Genomic DNA, 19,169 nt, shown 5'->3' on the forward strand with positions numbered 1-19,169 from the left:
TTTCAGAATGCTTTTCGGAAAGCTGGCACGAAGTACGAATAAGCCAATACTAATTATTTCGACGATCGTTCCAATAACAAAAAGCAAGCCGACGCAGCGTACTGTGCTGCCGCTGTCGGTATGCAGAGGATATAGACCGTACGGGCCGCGTTCTGAAATCCGAGCCCGACCCGTACCGGAGATTAGCAGATCGAGCCCTGCCCAGGCACGTGGCTTCAAGCCATGGAAAGGCACGGGTCGCTAGGGTACGCTCTCCGCTGCTTTCTTGCTCCAGCCCACACGGGAGAAAGAAGGTGGCGGGGCATTTGCGTCATTGATTGACAGTGCTGGGGCGGTGCCACAGGTGCAGGTTTTTCTAAACCGCGCGTATTTCATGCGAGATACGGAAATTTGTTGAGACAAAGCGCCGAGGGTAACCGCGTTTTCAAATTTCTAAAACTGATATCGCTATTACAAATGGCCGGGTAGAAATCTCCGGTTGCTACTAGACACACCTAATAGTAATAGTTAATAAAAATGTTCATTAAAAGAAATTACTTAGCCAGCTTACTAGTCTACATTATTGCCCGGTTTCCTGATGCGCGCCAACACCGGTACAATTGTGCCGCAGATGCTTTGTTGCTATCTCAAAAAGTCTACATTTAAAAATTACTGGCGGGCTTTCTTGAAACGCCTGAATAGCGTAGAGATGTTAGTTTTAAGAAGCAAAAGCGGACGAAAGAATATCTTGGAACAGCTGCCCGTCGAGCAGTCGACCGAAGGTCCTTCTTCAGCTCTTCAGAGAAGACTTCAGTCCCACCGGGGTGGCACAGTGGTTAGGGCGCTCGACTAAGCTGTGCCCAAGGATGCAGGATCGAATCCCGGCCTCGGCGGCCGCGTTTTGATGGAGGCGAAATGCTAGGCGCCCGTGTGCTTGCGACGTCAGTGCACGTTAAAGAAGCCCAGGTGGTCGAAACTTCCGGAGCCCTCCACTACGGCGTCTCTGATTGCCTGAGTCGCTTTGGGACGTTAAATTCCGCAAACCAAACCAAACCAAACCTTCCAGGCCCCTTGGATTCCGAATTAGATACCCTGCCCCTAAAAAATACAGACACGCCCGTATATAGCTTGGTTAAATCGAGTTGATACAAGGCGCAAGAATGGACAGCACGTACAAAGAATGGACACGACGCGGCGCTCCAGCAACTGAAGATTTATTGCACGAGGCTCGCCTTTTATAGCAACGTCCATGGATCGGAGTCGAGAATAACACAAACAAAACAATTCGCATGACTCTGTGACGATCCTTGCACATTGCTATAAAAGGCGAGCCTCGTGCAATAAATATGGTGACCGGTAAACGCGGGACCAAGGTGATGTGCTCACTGACAATGACGACGACCGAGGAAGCGTTGAGAAAGAGGACGACGCTGACAGAGCGAATACTGCACGGCTACTGAAATCTTAGCGTCGAGTTCAGACCATCGCAGTGCCGTTACATTAAGTACATCCCCGTAACATCTTGGTGGAGGTGCGGGGTTGCAGTCATTCTTTGTTCGCGCTGTCCGTTCTTGCGCCTTGTATCTACTATAGTCATGTACCTAGTAACCCAACAGTCGATTCTTCTGAACTTTGTCAAGCGAGGATTTATATCTGCGTCGGGTGATATTTCATATAATCTGGTAGATGACTATACTGTAATGCTATTAGCAAGTGTTGGATAACAGAGGTACGATTTAAATTAGTAGCAAAGTGTACGAGCGTGAACGACGATATACGCTGAAAGGCGCAGCTTCAGTGTCTCCCTCTCCGCGACCCCCCTCTCCCCAATTTAACCGGCGAGAACAACAGCGGGCGAGAAGACAGCGGCATCTGCCATCTACCAAGGCAAACTACACCCAACTAGTTCTTTCGCAAGCTATACTAGGTTTAACCCCGTTAATGGGGTTAACGCGCCTAGTATAAGACATATCGTTAGCAATAAACTTTTGAATTTTGAACTGAATTGAAACATTTGCAATTTCTTTAACTTCTTACTTACCGTTCAACGCGGTAAGGCGTGTGCGGTCGAGGAAATTGGACATAGCTTTGTGAATGACTCTGATTATAAACTCGCCGTACTAGAAAAAAAAAAAAATCAGCGAAGAAGTAGTTGTAGCTGTTTGTAATGAATTATTGGAAATATTTTAGCACCGGAATTCTCCCATTTTTGAGACGTCTGGGTTAACATTAAAAAAAAAAAAGAAAAAAAAAACGCACAGTGTAGTTTGTCATTTTTCTCGCGTGAGAAAAATGCAGTTATTGAAAACACCGAAAATAATAAGTGCATACGCATTGAATGATTTTTTTTTTTCTCTTAGCAAAGTTTAATTTTTTGTTTTATTTTCATCACTGCTAGAATGCCCGAAGAGTACTTCACCCTTAATGAATCAAAAGCCGTACGCAGTTTTTCATGATGTTCGGACTGAAACCCGGACGCGTATTGCCAAACCAACTTAAAGGTAACATGCACTCACTGAAGGCAGGAAATAAATGCGGCGAAGGAACCATTGTCATACTGATTGTTACTAAAATGTGTCAGTGAACGCAACCTAAAGATAACATATACTCACTGGAGGCAGGAAATAATTACGGTGAAGGCAACTGAAAAAAAAAAAAAAAAAAAAAAAAAAATCAGAAAAATTTTACAACGCAGGAGTCGAACAGATGTTTCGCTGGAATCAGTGCAGATGTGGGTGGTGTTAATCCATTGCCCCACAAAAGTTTTTTCTTCTTTATTGCATGGAAAAACTTCCGGAAAAAAGGAACAACTCCACTTACTTAAACATGTCCATGTCTAAAGTTACCGGGCTGCTTAATACGAGCCCGTCATATCCCCAGCCCGACAGTGCACAATCATCAGAACATCAAAAGTCTGGGAGACAAACACATGCGTCTAGATAAGGCATCCAGTTTGGAGGTTCTTCACGTGCAGCATATACACTTCTCACCAAAGCACACTGCTCCCGAAACACGGATTTGGACGATCTTGGTGGCTCTGCATGCCCGTCGATCATGCGGCTTTTCCAAAGGCTGAACAGTCCCATCAACACAAATAGATCGTAAGGCACGACAGAGGTTTTGTCAGGAGACAAAAATCTAATTGTATAGGGCGTAATTTCAATGTCCTTTTTAAGAATTCTTTGTAGTATGTCCCAAAAGAACATAGCATCACGGCACAGAATAAAGCAATGATCAATTGTCTCAGGCACGTTACAGAGACGACAATTTACCGACCAGGGCACAAACATCTCCTTATTGTGAAGAAATGTCTTGACAGGCAACGTCGCTGTGTGTAATTTGAAAAAGAACGTTTTTGCAGCTGCCTGAATGCACATTTGCCTAACACGCTTTAGAACAGTGGTGTCCAAAACCCCAGATAAGGCTGCCGATACAACGGTGTAGGGAACAAAGACTCAGTGAGAGCCTGGGTCATCTGCTTTCTCGAGAGGCTATACAGGTAATCTGCAGAGAAACGCGCAGTGAGAAAATTGAAAGTGTCAGCAACCTCCTTAAGGAATCCCCATAAACGCCCCTCACGAGCCTGCCCAGTTGGTGCGAATAAGAAAGGCAAATGTGGACTAAGACGCCTAATGAGCACAGTTACAAGAAACGGATGGTTTGCCGATTTGAAAAAGAAAAAAACGGGAAACAAGTTGATGCACAAACAAGTGAACAAGGCCCACTCCACCAGACTCTAAGGGAAGAAACAAGTTGTCACGCCGCATGGGCTCCCATTGAGAGCGCCACACAAATGTTGCAAATATTCTGTGTGTAACTTGTACTTTCCTCCTCGCACAATGCAGGACTTGAAGGACATACGCAAGCTCTGCAAACAAAAATACGTCACAGACCTGTGCCCTAGCAAACACTGAGAGTTCCCTACCCATCCAAGCCTGCGTTTGTCGCCGCATAGGTACGATTTGTGAATCCCAGTAGGCTGCGCTATTACGAACTTGGTGCAGCGGAACCCCTAGGTACTGAAGAGGACTACAGTCCCAGCATATGCCTCCAAACTGGCTTGGTCTAGTGCCCCAGTGTCCCAACCAAAAACCTTTGGATTTATCTAAATTAAGGGCCGCGCCCGATACATCGCAGAACTGTTCAGTCAAGTGTAAAGCCTCAAGTACACTCTTTTTGTCAGAACAAAAGAGGGCGATATCGTCCGCGTAAGCTAAAATCTTAACTTCACATTGAGCCAGAGAGAAACCACGGATGGCTGCACTGTTAATTATACTGAGACAGAGGGGTTCCAGATATAAGCCAAACAACAGTGGAGACAGTGGACATCCTTGACGAACAGATGATTCCAGTGGTATTGGTTTCGTTAGCTCCTGATTAACAATTAGTCTTGTATACGAGTTCATATAGCACAGCCTTATGCCTTTGAGCAAAACGTCACCAATGTTTGCATTCTCCAAGACCGCGAACAAGAAATTGTGCCGAACTTTATCAAACGCCTTCGCCAGGTCAATTTGAATCAGAGCTACTTGGCCTGTCTCATCTGATACTGTCTCGATTACTGAACGTGCAATATGGATGCGTGTTTGAATACTGCGCCCTCTGATACCACATACCTAATGCGAACCTATCAAGTCCATGATAACCAGCTGCAAACGAGAACAAAGGACCTTGGCAAAAATTTTGTAATCAACATTACAGAGGGAAATTGGACGATATCCTTCAACAGTTTTCAACCGATTAGTATCTTTGCTTTTGGGAATTAATATTGTGTGGTCTGAATAGAAAGTGAGAGGCAGGAAACCCACATCATAAGATGCTTGGAATACTTCCATCAAAACAGGCGTTAGGCAAGGCGAAAATGTTTTATAAAATTCGCTAGTAATACCATCTGGGCCAGGAGATTTCTGGTTCTGAAGGTCTGAAATGGCTGATTTAATTTCGTCCAAAGTGATGGGTCCCTCTACTACAGCACACTTCTCATCGTCTAGTCGAGGAAAGTTCTCAAGTAAAATCGAAACCCTGATTTGGATCTTTACAACTGCCGAACAGCTTTCGATAATAATCATAGAAAGCAGCAAGAATACTAGGAGCATCACTATATGTGCAATCACCATACTGAATTTCCAATATTTCCTTCGTAAGAGCATTCTCTCTTTCATCACTGAGGGGCCCGACGTGAAGGTTGCTCGTCAAGAAACCTTCGAGTCCTAGATCTTATTAGGGCCCCCTTGTATCTTTCCGTCGCAAATTGTTGAAGCTCTGCCTTTACGTTATTAATTTCTTCAACATAGGCACCCGGGCTAACCCTCTCTAGCTCATGTAGCTCAGTTAGAGTGCGCCCAAGCTCACGAAGGTGGTGTCTCTTTAGAAACGCGATTCTTGCAGAGGCTTCAATTGCCAAGTTTTTGTTTCCTGTTTAAACAAGTCCCATTTTTGAAAAACTGACAGATCATGGCGTGACCATATGTCTTTCAAACAAGTAGGTACAGCACGCTTAAAGATTTCATCTGAGAGCAGACAGTTATTCGTCTTCCACAGCTCCCACCGAGGGTGAAGTATCTGCCGACTGTACCTCCCTACCTGAAGAGACACCATACAATGGTCACTGAAGAAGCTGGGCCGCACCCAGTAACCAAACACATTTGCTAACGTGCCTGCAGAAACATAAATTCTGTCAAGGCGGGCATTAGAGGAGAACTGAAAATGAGTGAAATGAATACTGTCGCCTTTTTCCTGCCCCACATCCACAAGGTTATATTCACAAGCCAAATCGTTAAGTAATGCAGCACTAGCTAGGGTCATATCTCTTACATAATGCTGATCGGTCCTCATCCCTACAAACACAATTAAAATCTCCCAACAATATAATTTTGCGATCTGTGCACAAATGGTTAACTAATGAAAGAAAAAAATGCCTTCTGTCTCGCTGTTTTACAGGGGCGTAAACACAAATAATTCGCCACTGCAGACTTGAGATTGTGAGGTCACAGCATATAAGTCGCCCCTCGTCATCTATGCAATAAGACATGGCTGTACGTCATCTCTAGCGTTTTGGCCAGGAATAGCATACACCCTCCGGACAAGCCTCTAGCGTGGCTAACAATAATGTTATATTCCGGCAAAAACGGCTCAAGAGCAGCTTCCGTCCCTTCATCGGAGGACAACTTTGTTTCCTGAATTGCTGCTACAGACACACTCCATTTCTTTAACAGATGTCTTAACTGCTGCTGTCTCCGACGATTACGCATACCGCTGACGTTAAGGGTAGCGACTTGATATGCTGCGACGCTAGCCATTTTTGGTACTAGTCCTTTTAAACATCATCCCCTGGAATGGGGTGGCCCGCCTGCAAATTGGCGGCCTTTCGGGCAGACATCGCCCTCCTCTTTAAAGTCACCCTTCCTGTGGCCTCTACACAGTGTGCCTTCTGGCCAGCACCATCGATACACACCTCATCATCTGCGGGACGCTTCAAAGGCACTGTGTTGTCCATGTCCTCCTCTGAGACACTCAAGGCTTCGGCCCACGAACCTGATTGGAGCAAATCGCTCGCTGCCACACTGACAGCCGACAGAGAACCGGACGCACCAGAGATCGGCGCCACAGACGGCTCACTGTTACCCTCCAACGACGAAGGAGAATCAATGACGAAGGAAGATAGGCGAGCATCCACTGGCAGTATCTTCTCCATTGGCTCCACAGGAGGCATATCCAGACGTCCTTCAATGACAGGTGGTTCTTGGGCAGCAAGCGCAGCACTCTGAGTGGCACTCACAGGCGGGCCCGGGTCCGGCGGTTTTGGCTCTGGAGACGCTGGTTCTTGATGGCCAGTCACTGCAGATTCTTCTGTGTTGATGTGAGGTGCAGAAGGCTTCTGGTCCCCATCAATTTGAGGTTCACGACTTAACTCTCCAGTTACATCAACAACCTCTGACACATCCATGATATGTTCGGACGCCACGTCATCTTCTCGTGACCACTGGCCTTGACGCAGTCTATCGGCATAACTTAATACACAGTTTTCCACAGTGTGGCCAAAGCGCCGGCACTGGGTGCATCGAGGCGTTCGGCACTGACGCCGTACATGTCCTACCCGGCAGCATCGAAGACACAGTGGAGGTCTCCCTGGGATAAGGACTAATGCCTGCACCCCATAAACATTAAGAGTGTGAGAAATTGTACTTGCTGACACTCCGTCCTTGAGCGTGAGGGAGATTTCACGGTTCGCCGTTTCCATGTGCTCCATCCCTGGGCACCGCCACTTTTCACGCTCCACAGATTGAATCGTTCCATAAGGCTCGAAAGCTTCCACAATCCTCCGGTGCTCCATATAGCGGGGAAGCCAAAGGAGCTTAACCTTGACATTATTTGTATCCGGGTCGAACACCATGCACTGAAGTCCTTTCACAGGGAACTCTGCTTTGTTAATTAGCTTCTGCTTTGAAGAACTATACTCTCGCAGGTAACCATCCACACGTGGCTCATTTGGTATTGACCAATGCACAAAATTTCCCGGAGGTCCAAAATCTGTGCAAGTGCGTCTCGAAAGTCAGGTGCTCGGTACGGGCGACCCTTAAGGTCGGCATGCAGGAAAACGGTATTAAGGACAACATTACCGGTGGGCAGGTGTGGAAGGACAACTTCGTACGTTTCGGTAGTATTCTGAGGAGTCGAAAGACCTCGGCCAACGGCCGATGCGCTGTTTCCAGCAAGCAACATTTTCAGGCTCAGCCGCTCAGAACGGCTTCTTCTTCCTAGAAAAGCGACGGAAATAGTAGCCTTTAAATGCATTATTATTTGTTAAGACAATATATCCACAATTTGTCGCCAGGTGGCGTTGCTCAGAGGAATCAAGGATGAAGGATGAAGGATGATAAAATAGGTGTGTACGCTCTTTGCGAGACTCATCTCAGGGATCTAGAAGATCCTCCGTTTATAGAAGGCTACGCCTGGGAAGGGTGCAACAGAACGAGAACGAAAAAAAAGGGTGGAGGGGTAGGTATGTTGATACACCAGGGAACAAATTGGCAAAGAATTAAATCATCTTGTAAAGAACATATCTGGGTTTCAGGAACCATTGCCGGCATAAGGACATGGCTAGGGGTAGTTTATTTAGGAACAGGACATCAATGCAGGCAAGAAAACAAGGGTCTTGTTGAATGTCTCAGTGACGATATAAGCCAGTTTAGAAACGGGGCCAATATTATTCTGCTGGGGGACATGAACGGCCACATCGACGATCTGGATGGATACACGGATTGTAACGGGAAGCTAATGCTAGATTTCTGCGAGCGACACGATCTAGTTATAGTAAATAGAGAAACAAAATGTGAAGGCCAAATCACGTGGGAATTCCGCAACAGGCAAACGACCATTGACTATTGTCTAATGTCGCAGGAAATTTATAGCAAGGTCCCAAAAATGGAAATAGACGAAGAAGGGGAGTGTAGTCTGGGAAGTGATCATAAACGTATTAGTCTGCAGATGGGGCCCTTGATGAAAAGAGAAATGGAACTTAGACAAAACGTAAACGCAAAATTAAACGACGATCAAATAGCGCAGATAGCAGCAGACATAGACGAAGCAATAGAGAAAAGCCCCATGGAAGACTGGGATTATGAACAGGTAGAACTACTCATAAGGAGGAAAATTCAGGAGGTTAGTAGCAAACCGCTGGAATGGAAAGAGGAAGCCACGGAGCTGGTGGAATAAGGAAATCAGGGAAGCTATTGAACAACGACGGGCTGCTTCAAGGGAAGACCGAATGGCAAAGAAAGCACAGGCTTGTCAGGAGGAAATCGACCAAAAATGGGAATCATATCGACAAAAGAAACTTCAAGTGCAGGCCCTCGTCCAAAGTAAAATAAGACAGTCCACCGATCGCTGGATGGCTGATATACACGATGCCTCTAGAGGCGGAGCAAGAAAATTCTGGAACCATATAAGCTGGCTAGGGAAGAAGAATCAAAGAAAGCAAGATCGGATTCAAGATAACGAGGGAAATTGTTTAAAGGGAGACAACGCAGTGAACTACATTACATCAGTTATAGCCGAGTCATTTAAGAACGACGATAGGGTAATCGCCGCAAATCAGGAAGCAACAAAAGGTAGCAGAATACAAAGCACCTTAGAACTGACCAATCTAAACTGGAAAAAGGCAGAAAAAAATATTCCTAAAAACACATCTACAGGAATAGATGGAATTCCGACCAAGCTGATTAATGAACTCGGTCCAAAAAGTAAGGAAACGTTGTTAAAAGCTTTGGAAACAGTCATAGCGAATAAGCAAATTCCGGACAGCTGGCGGCAGAGTAAAATGAATTTGATTTATAAAGGGAAAGGAGAAAGGATGCACATAAAATCCTACAGGCCGATGCAGGCGGTGAAATTAAAGGTGCAAGCATGGGTTGAAAGTAACAAGATACTCGGAGAACTTCAGAACGGCTTTAGAAATGGTAGGCGCTTAGATGATAGCCTGTTCGTGCTTACCCAATGCATCGAAATATCTAGAGTGGAAAATAGACCTTTGTATTTGGCCTTCCTGGACATAAACGGGGCGTACGACAACGTAAGCATGGAACTCCTGTGGAACATATTAAAAGAAGAAGGTATCGGTTATGAGATAATAGAGTTCCTACTGGAAATTTACCGGGATAACAAAGTAGAAATTACGTGGGAAGGGATAAGAAGTACGGAGGATGTCAAAGTATGCAAAGGATTAAGACAAGGCTGTCCTCTATCACCGGTGCTGTTCATGATTTATATGATAAACCTGGAACGGAGGATACAAGACAGTAACCTAGGTTTTAACCTGTCATACAGATTAGGTGGAAAGGCGGTAGAGCAGCGCCTCCCCGGTTTGATGTATGCAGACGATATTGTGCTGCTAGCTGAGAGTCTGGAAGAATTGCAAACTCTAGTTAAGTATTGCGGAGACGAAGGGGACGCTCTAGGCTTCAGTTTCAGCGCAGTTAAGTCGGGTCTGATGATTTTCAACGGCTCAACTGATCAGGGTCTTAAAATTCAAGGCCTTGAAATACCTAGAGTAGCAGAATATAAATATTTGGGGGTATGGGTAAACGAAGGATTGGCATACATTGGAAAGCATGAGCAATCACTTAAGGCCAAAGGGCGAAGGAATGCCGGGATAATGAAGCATAAGGCATTGTGGGGATACAATAGGTATGAGGTGTTGAGGGGTATTTGGAAAGGCATTATGATGCCCGGACTTACTTTCGGAAATGCGGTTTTGTGCCTAAAATCAGAGGTACAGTCGACATTAGAAACAAATCAGAGATCCGTTGGACGATTAGCACTAGGTGCCCACGGCAAAACTACAACTGAGGCGGTACAGGGAGATATGGGCTGGGCATCTTTCGAAGTACGGGAAGCTCAGAGTAAAATATTATATGAGGAACGCCTGAGGAAATTGGATAGTAACAGATGGGCAGCTAAGGTATTTAAATACCTGTACCTAAAAAGCGTTGACTCACAATGGAGGAAAAGAACTAGGAAACTAACTAGTAAGTATGCTAGTAACAAGGACGGAGAAATAAAGAGCATTAAGCAACAGGTGAAAAAACACAGAAGGTAAAAATTGGATAAATTCGATGAAAAAAAAAAAAACAGTGTGGAATTATACCGAAAGTGGAAAATGCAGATCAGGAAGGAAGATTTCTTTGATAACTCAAGAGGCAGTGCCCTACTTTTTGAAGCTAGATCAGGGTGCCTTAGAACACGCAGCTACAAAAAGAAGTTTAACAATGGAGATGACGCATGTGCTGTATGTGGAAACTCCAGTGAAACAATTGACCATATTATACTCGATTGCAATGGTATCCATCCGGAAGTTGATGCAGGCGCAATCACTGTTCCTGAAGCTCTGGGGTTTAGAGATAACAGTGGCCGGGTGAATAAACCGGCGGTGGAAACTAGCAAAAAACGGCTGGAAGATTTGTGGCTTAAAAGGAGAGAAGTGACATAATGTTAGTAATGTAGGAGCAAAATTTAATAAATAGAATGATGGTTTAGTTAACCATTCTAAATCAATAATTAAGATATATGGAGAAAAATGAGCATGATAGCTACTGCTACCACCCCGTTTCAAAGGGGACGCTCCTATATTCCATCCATCCATCCACGCGCCAGAGCGTCGTCTACTCGACAATAAGCAACTCGGACCCGGCCCAGACCCGGCGAAATGACACATTATCCTGCCTGGCATGGGCTCTCGCGGGCCGCCCCTACCCGTTGAGCATCTATTGAAGAGTTCATGCTGTTCATGTGTAACGCTCATACATGGCCTTCGAGAGTGGATAATGCGGCAAGGTTCCGGCAGGTTCAGCCACTGTTCAGCAGTCCCTCCAGAGATGCCAACTTCGGAAGCCATTCGAGCGAATAAAACCAGCGGACACAAGACGACGCTTGACTAACAACCGAATTTATTTGTATGAAAATCACATGCACATAAATGCGTCAGGGATGAAGGAGCGCATGCTGTCGCCACGATGATATATAGGCTATATACAGAAATGCATTGTTATTTCATCCTCTGTCGTGATCGTAGTTTTCTTCTGCGTATAACTTGACGGTGATGAACACTGACTTCGTGTTGCGACCACTCAGTGGCGGTAACGGCTGTAGCTACAGTTATATCAAGCAATAACATAGCTATGGGTTTACAACCATAGCGTAAAAGCTATGACTATCGTACAACAACGCCGCCCTTGCGCTTTAATTTCGTACAATTGCCGGTGTTGTACGAAAGGTTGATACTGGTGCGAATATCCTCAAAAATATTCGATTCGTGCTCAGTTCGATTCCATCACTGCTGTATTTGTATTTGATGCGGTAGCACAGCCATAGTGTTGGTATTTGATTCGGTTTGGCAATGATAACTATTAGCACACCCCAGCCAATGATCAAATACATCTGTTCGCGCGGGACTAAGCTTCATTTCGGTAATACGTGTATACGTATATAAGTGAGAAAGAAACACTATGAACAACACTACATGTACTTATACATTTCGAATTTCCTTAGCCTTGAAAAGTATGCGGTTCTTCAAAAGTCCTCACGAGGGCTAAATTCAGTTCTGCAATAAGTCCTACGCCAGCGCTTGCTGCAGAAAAAAATGAAGACTTCTCAAGCCGCCCATGCCATTCACCGTCAAAAAAACGTCAGCACCGCTTTGAGTCGTCGCCACTCGCCGCAGTTATCGCAGAGCTTTCATTTTCCTCCGGGCTGTCTAGCCAAGAAAGCTGTACTTAGTACCCAATTAACTTGAATGCTTTTCCGATTGAAGATCTTTCGTATCAAGCTGGATAGTACGGTGGGCTAAAACTAAACGAAGGTTTTCACATCGTTAAAAGTCATCGCGATGGTCGCAGAAGTACGCCCTATATTAATTTAATTCTGACTTGCCTCCCTAATACTTCCATTGCATGCCTTAGTTTAGGTTGATGTGACGCAGAAAAATAACCTCTAGTGCTCTGCTGTCTCGATCGTTGCAAAGAAGGCTTGCAGGACGCTTGCCTTCGTATATTGTTGACAGTTGAAACACCGCTGAGTAAACTTGGGCTATAGCTGGTCACGCTGCAGCCGGGAGGCCAGATCGCACACCACCACACTCCTCTCTCTTGTCCGTTTACTCCATGGCCATGAGCATAGGTCGGCGGACTCACTCATGAGTCGGCTCACTCGGGCTCACTCAGGCTCACACTCAGATCATGATCTGAGTCGTGAGTGAGCCCGGACTCACACTCAGATCGTGATCTGAGCCGTGAGTCCGGACTCACACTCAAATTATGATCTGAGTTTGAGTGAGTCCGGACTCACATTCAGATTATGATCTGCGTCTTGCCGAGTCCGACCTAGAAAATTCCTATGAAATCAAATGAATTCTTGCTCAGAGGTTGAAGAATCATGATTTGAAGTGATCGAGTGAGTAATGGGCACAAGTCGCTAATTAGATCCTAGCGGACTCGAATTGCCTGTGTAATTCGAATAATGAATTAGCTTCTTGGTGAGCTGATGATGTTTCGTTCTTTTTTGTTACGCAATTATTTTGACTCTGACGATTAATGCAGGTTAATCGAACATTTGTTCTCGTTGGCGTGTTGTATTGCGGTGGCTATATAGTTCTTCCTTTGCTGTTTATTTCGGAATATCTCGCAAATGATTTCACGGGTTAGCTGCCCATTGGTGCACATCGATGCAAACGAGCCAGGCTAGCCGTGCATAGCTAATAATATCAGGCTGAGTTCGAAGGGAGCATTGTGTTACCACATTTTTAATGTTCTTTCTTATTGCGAAAGAAGTCACAGGCTCGCCACCACAGACCAAGAATCTTGTCCGATATTTCTTTTTGTGTGCTATTACTCTAATTGGGAAGGCTGTTTGAGGAGGTCACAAATACGTGGCTACGTACTTGGGTAATTTAAACGCATTCCGGTATAGCTGAAATTTTGCTTCGGTCGATTTGGTCCAAAACCTGTCCAACATTATTCCCCTACAGCGACCATGATGGTGACCTCCAGGGCCGCCTTAAATTTTGCCCACCCACCGCCGAAACCTGACTTCGACTGATTTGGGCAAAAATCTGTCCAATTTAATATGGCTATGACGAACAAGATGGTGACCTCCAAATTTGACCGGGCCCACCCTCAAATTTGGTCCACTCACCCCAGTAGATTGACCTCGGCCGATCGGACCAAAATTAACGGACAACATGATTCGATTACGGCGAACACGATGGTGACCTCCAAATTTTCGTTTGGGTCACACACGGTTTACTAACCCTAGAAATTTGATTTTGGCCATTTTACATCAAAAGCGATAAGCTCCTAATTGCATTGACCATATCCTCGACACTATGGTTACCTATAAAGTTGGGCATGACCATTTCCAGAATTTATAATTATAACCTTTATAATTGGTATCCAACCATTATTGACTGCGTCCGACAAGACGGCAACCACCAAATCGGCCATAGCCATATCCAAAATTTGGCCCGTGCTATAGCTAAAAAGACCGTGCTTTCGTACTATAATCAGCTTAAAAGAGATAATCCCTACCATATTTTTTCATTTTCCTGTAACCTTTCAACTCATTTATTACTGAAGAAAACAGTCTAATCATGTAATGTGTTACCCACATTTTCTATTCATTTCCCATGTTTTTCTCTGTACTGCCTTCCGCCTACCTATACAAGCTTTAGGACCGTCACTTGTTGCATGTCGAGAGTGGAAACGAGTGAGTCTATGATGAGTGAGTCCCGATGAGTGAGCTCAAATGGGTCGTGTGTTGAAATGAGTGAGTCCAGCTGAGTCTGAGTTCAGATGAGTCGTGGGTCGGAGTGAGCACAGATGAGTCGTGAGTCAAAAATGAGTGAGTCGAGATGAGTGAGCTTAGATGAGTCGTGAGTTGAAATGAGTGAGTCCATGATGAGTCAGAGTTCAGGTGAATCGTGAGTCGAAGTGAGTGAGTGAGCCCAGATTAGTTATGAGTCTGAGTGAGCCTGAGTGAGTCGCCAGCTTGCGTGAGTTTGAGTTCATGAGTGTGAGTGAGTCCGGGCCTTGTGAGTCTGAGTTAGAGTGAGCCCGCAGATGGACCAAATTTTTCTGAGTGAGCCTGAGTGAGCACACGTGATTTTGCCGACCTATGCCCATGAGGCTGCGGGGGGGAATGTTGGCGACTTTTTCTTGTAATGTAATTGCACTCCACCACAGTTCTGGGTCGCCCGCTGCGGGGCCCTTCCTAACCCAGTAACATTTTTTTCACTTAAAATACACTCGTTTTGTCTTGAATATTTTCTAGTTGTTTTTCTTTTCCCCTAATTTCCTTCGAGTCATAAGCCAGTTAATTAATACGTCCTCGCGGCGCTCTTTGGCCTGAGACGCCCTTGCGCCATTAAAATCCATCATCATCATCATCATCATCATAATGCGTCCTTGCACCGAGGTGGTAGTTACCGGCGTGCACGTATGGTGAAAGACACACTCTATATGCCGTCACATGCACTGCGTGGTATAGCTCCGACCACGTGGCTTCCCTCCCCTTCGAGCGATCTCCGCGGCGCTTGTGGGCGTCACCGAAAGTGTGTGCGCAAAGCTGGCTCATCACTGTCATCGGGGCCCTTGAAGCTCCAGGTACCCGCCTTCAAAGAAAAGTACATGAGGCTTCAAAAACTCAAATCACAGCGGTGGTGAGCCAGCGGCTCCGGCCGCTGCAACTGCGTCCCTTTGTCCCTTTTTTTTTTTTTCTCCGCAGAGCTAAACAAGCGCGTTCGAACCGCTCTCATAAGTAGTCTGCCGCATTGGACACAGCACCCTTGAAAACGAAAAATAAAACATCTAGAAAGACCTCTGTCTCTGACAAAACTGACGCGGGCAGCTAAGTGCCCGTCCCTTGCTAGGCCATAATAATTAACCTTGAACACGTCATCGTCGAGACTCCTGTAGTTTCGGTACAGGGAGGGGCATATGAACGGCCCGAAACGCTTTATTAGTTCAGTAGTTTGGGGAGTAAAGTGCTGCTTCGTCGGAGCAAATTGGTATGCTTGTCGAAATGTCTCCAATCTTGGCGTCGCGAGCTCTTTCCTCGACCTTACTGTGTCGCATGCAGCAGGTTGCCTATGCGGTCGAAAACAGGATGGGCTTTTCCCATATTCTGCCGTTTGCGCAGATGCCGCATGTATGGGTATAAACGATTGCACGGGAGTAAATTTATCTTTCCTCGCACAAACAACAAAACCACTGCCACGGTACAGTGCGCTGCAGTTTAGTATAGACGGACGTCTCGTCATTATGGTAATTATATAATGGATACGCTGATTACTTCTCTGCTCTGGGACAAGAGATGATTTGCCGCCAGGATGCAGTTTAGTAGGGTCGAAGCAATTAGGAATTATCCTAAAAGGGGTAGCGAGTTAGTGTTTCTTACGTAAACATAAAACTAAAGCCGAGAAATTTAGATCTACATATATTCGCCTAATATATGTGAGAGGAACAGTAGGCTTGATTACAGTTGAAGCAATCAATAAAGAAATAAATTTTAACAAATTTGACCCCCCCCCCCCCCCCCCCCACGCTATGCAGAACTACACTAGAAGAAAAGTACAGGTATGTATAGGTAAAAGCGTTATTGATTCATAGGAGAATCAAGTGAAGAGGGGGGGAAGCAGGATGATGATGGGTCCTCTGGCCGCTCTAGTTGGCCGGACTTGTTTGTGCTTCGGCGACCCTTCGAGCCCAGCCCAATGTCCGAAGCTGCATCTCCGGCTGCGAGATGCGTAGAGCAGGCTCCCATCGCTCTTGGTGTTATGGTTCTTTCTACAGGGCGCTTGAATTTGTTCGGCCAATAAGCCTTGTCACTGCCGTATATCAAAGGGCCCTTGTGTAGCACACCTGTCTCCACGTGGAGAAACTTACGTTCATACGTATTCGAAATGACTTCAAGGCCTCAAGTGCAGGTTCTCTCTTTTTTGGAGCAGTTGTAGGATCGCTCATGCAACAGGAGCTATTTTAGGATGTTCACTCTTCTCAGTTCCCTTGTGCGCCGTCGTCGTCAGCACAGCTCTCCGTGCACCCTCTGATTAGAGTGCTCTAGAATCTAGGTTCTAGAGCACTGTAGTACTCTAGTGTCACAATAGTGTGTGCACTTCCGGGCACCCACCAATCATTTCCTGCATACGATGCAGATGCTCTAACCCCTAAGACACCGCGGCGGAGGCCTAGTGATTACACCGTCACCTGTTCTAGCTCCGTCCTTATATTTGGGCTGTTAATAGGTGTCCGGGTACACACTGGAAAAACTGCACCGCCGACAAGCGAGCACTTTCGTACCTCCCAGCAGGTCCGGGGTGGCGAGTCGACCACTGCTGCGGCAGCCTAGTGGTTAGTGCAACCACTCTAACACATCAACTTTCATATGACTCGAAGCCTTCGCAAGACAGCGAAAGCTGAATTATTCGCGTTACAATTGTCTGGCAATTTTTGTAAGGCGACAGCCTTTTACAGCTCATGACTCACCTGGCTGTCCGTTCGTGAGAAGTGTCACACTTCTTCGCGAGATTCCGCGGGATACTGCGAGATTGTGACGTCATTACTTGGTGACGTGGTAACGTAATAAGCAATGACAGGACGCGACGTCAGCAAGACGCCAAATCTGGTCACTTATTATTACCAGAAGTGGCATCATCATGACGTCACATTCGTTCATGTCCGATGCAAGCGTTCGTGCTGCACCTTTTATTTGGCGCTTCCTCGAACGACGCACCGTTTAATCTTTAAGAAAAGAAATCGTGCTCCAGCGGGAATCGAACTCCTACCCTTCCGATCAGCAGCCGATCGCATTAACAGACACGTTATCTTTGCGTCATGTCAACGTGGTTGCCATGGAGACCGTCGCCGCTGACGTCATGGCGCATCCTCGCAACAACGTGACGTCATGGGAGAAGGCGGCGGCGTGATGAGTCGTGGGGAGAGAGCGGTGTCGCGATGATAAAAAATGCCTAGGAAGGTCGCGCGTGTCGAATCCGCTTCAAGCTCTTTCGGCTTTCGTCCGAAAGTTACGTGCCTATGAGAACGCCAAGGCGAAAGCCTTTATAAAATCATCAGTGGACGTCTGTCCGCAGAAAGTGCCACATAGATGAATAAACGTTATAAACCTCTAATGTTAGGCTTTGTCAAATCATTAAACAGCCTCTAAAGAGACAGTAAGCATCATCGACAGTTCAGTACATATCGCGCAAAACACTCAACACCGCGCTATAAAGGCTTTCGCCTCACTCCACTTTAATGGTCCAAAGTGCCTCTTACAATTTTTTTCTTTTTGGCGAGAGCCGAACGCAATGGCTGGTACGGCAAGCGCGCCGCAGAGCCATAAGCAGCACGGCGTGTTTCAAAGGAAGGGAGGCAAGGCTATACAAGACGGGTATGGCACGTATGGCAGGCAAATCAGGCAAGGCAAGGTAGCGAAAGGCAGGAAACGTAGGGCACGCAGAAGGGCAGGCAGGCAGGAAAGGCAGGAAAGAGTAGAAAGCAGGGCAGAGCAGGACAAGCAGGCAGGGCAGGAAAAGTATAGGGCAAGGTAGGCAGGCAGGCAAGAAAGGTAGGAAAGGGAAGGGCAGGACAAGGACGCAGGCGGGACAGGAAAAGCAAGGCAGCGAGAGGCAGGAAAGTAAAGGCAGCCCGGCAAACAGGTAGGCAGGTTGGCAGGAAAGGCAGGGCAGAGCAGGGTAGGGCAGGCAGGCAGGCAGGCAGGCAGGCAGGCAGGCAGGCAGGCAGGCAGGCAGGCAGGCAGGCAGGCAGGCAGGCAGGCAGGCAGGCAGGCAGGCAGGCAGGCAGGCAGGCAGGCAGGCAGGCAGGCAGGCAGGCGACATATGTATTTTCATAGTTATTTTGCTCCATGTAATGTCAATACTGCATCGGTGTAAATATTTGAATATTTTCCACCCTTTGCTTTATATTAATCTGTCTTAACCGTTCTTCATATTGCACCTCGCTTTTTCCTCCCCGCCGTGGTGGAAGGTGCAGTGGTTAGGGAGTTCGACTACTGTGCCCTAGGACGCGGAATCGATTCCCGGCCGCGACGGCCGCTTTTCGATGGAGGCGAAAAGCAAGGCGCCAGTGTGCTATGCGATGTCAGTGCACGTTACAGAACGCCAGGTGGTTGAAATTTCCGTAGCCCTACACTACGGCGTATCTCATAGCCTGAGTTGCTTTAAACCACATAAACCAAACCAAACTTTTTCCTCAAGGACTTCGAATGTTGATCACCCCATGCTTCGTTAGCTGTGTTTCCGTATGTCTCCAAAGCAAACCTGCTTTATTTCATGCGCAGAAGTTGTTGCAGATCCCAATCACACCACGGCGTTTGCTTTGTTGCAATATGATGCAACGAAAACGACACCACAAACACTCTCTTGTTGCATTGTAATTTTTCTAAATCTGCACGAAGGTATCGCCATTGCATGCGGACCACAAGGAATGAGACAGGTGAACCATGGCAATGAAACTGCACATTTTTGAGTCTTGAGCAGCTTTTTCTCATCACACCAACCAGGACTGCCAGCAACACTATGTGCAGCTATATAGATTTCGTATGAAAGAGCACTGAACGAGGGTAGAGGGGGGAAGCCTCAGTTCGCAGGTCCAGCCAACGTTTCGACAAGTCTTCGTCTGGGC

The sequence above is a fragment of the Amblyomma maculatum genome, chromosome 1 (assembly GCF_055883805.1).
Source record: "Amblyomma maculatum isolate TAMU_Amacu chromosome 1, ASM5588380v1, whole genome shotgun sequence".
NCBI lineage: Eukaryota > Metazoa > Arthropoda > Arachnida > Ixodida > Ixodidae > Amblyomma > Amblyomma maculatum.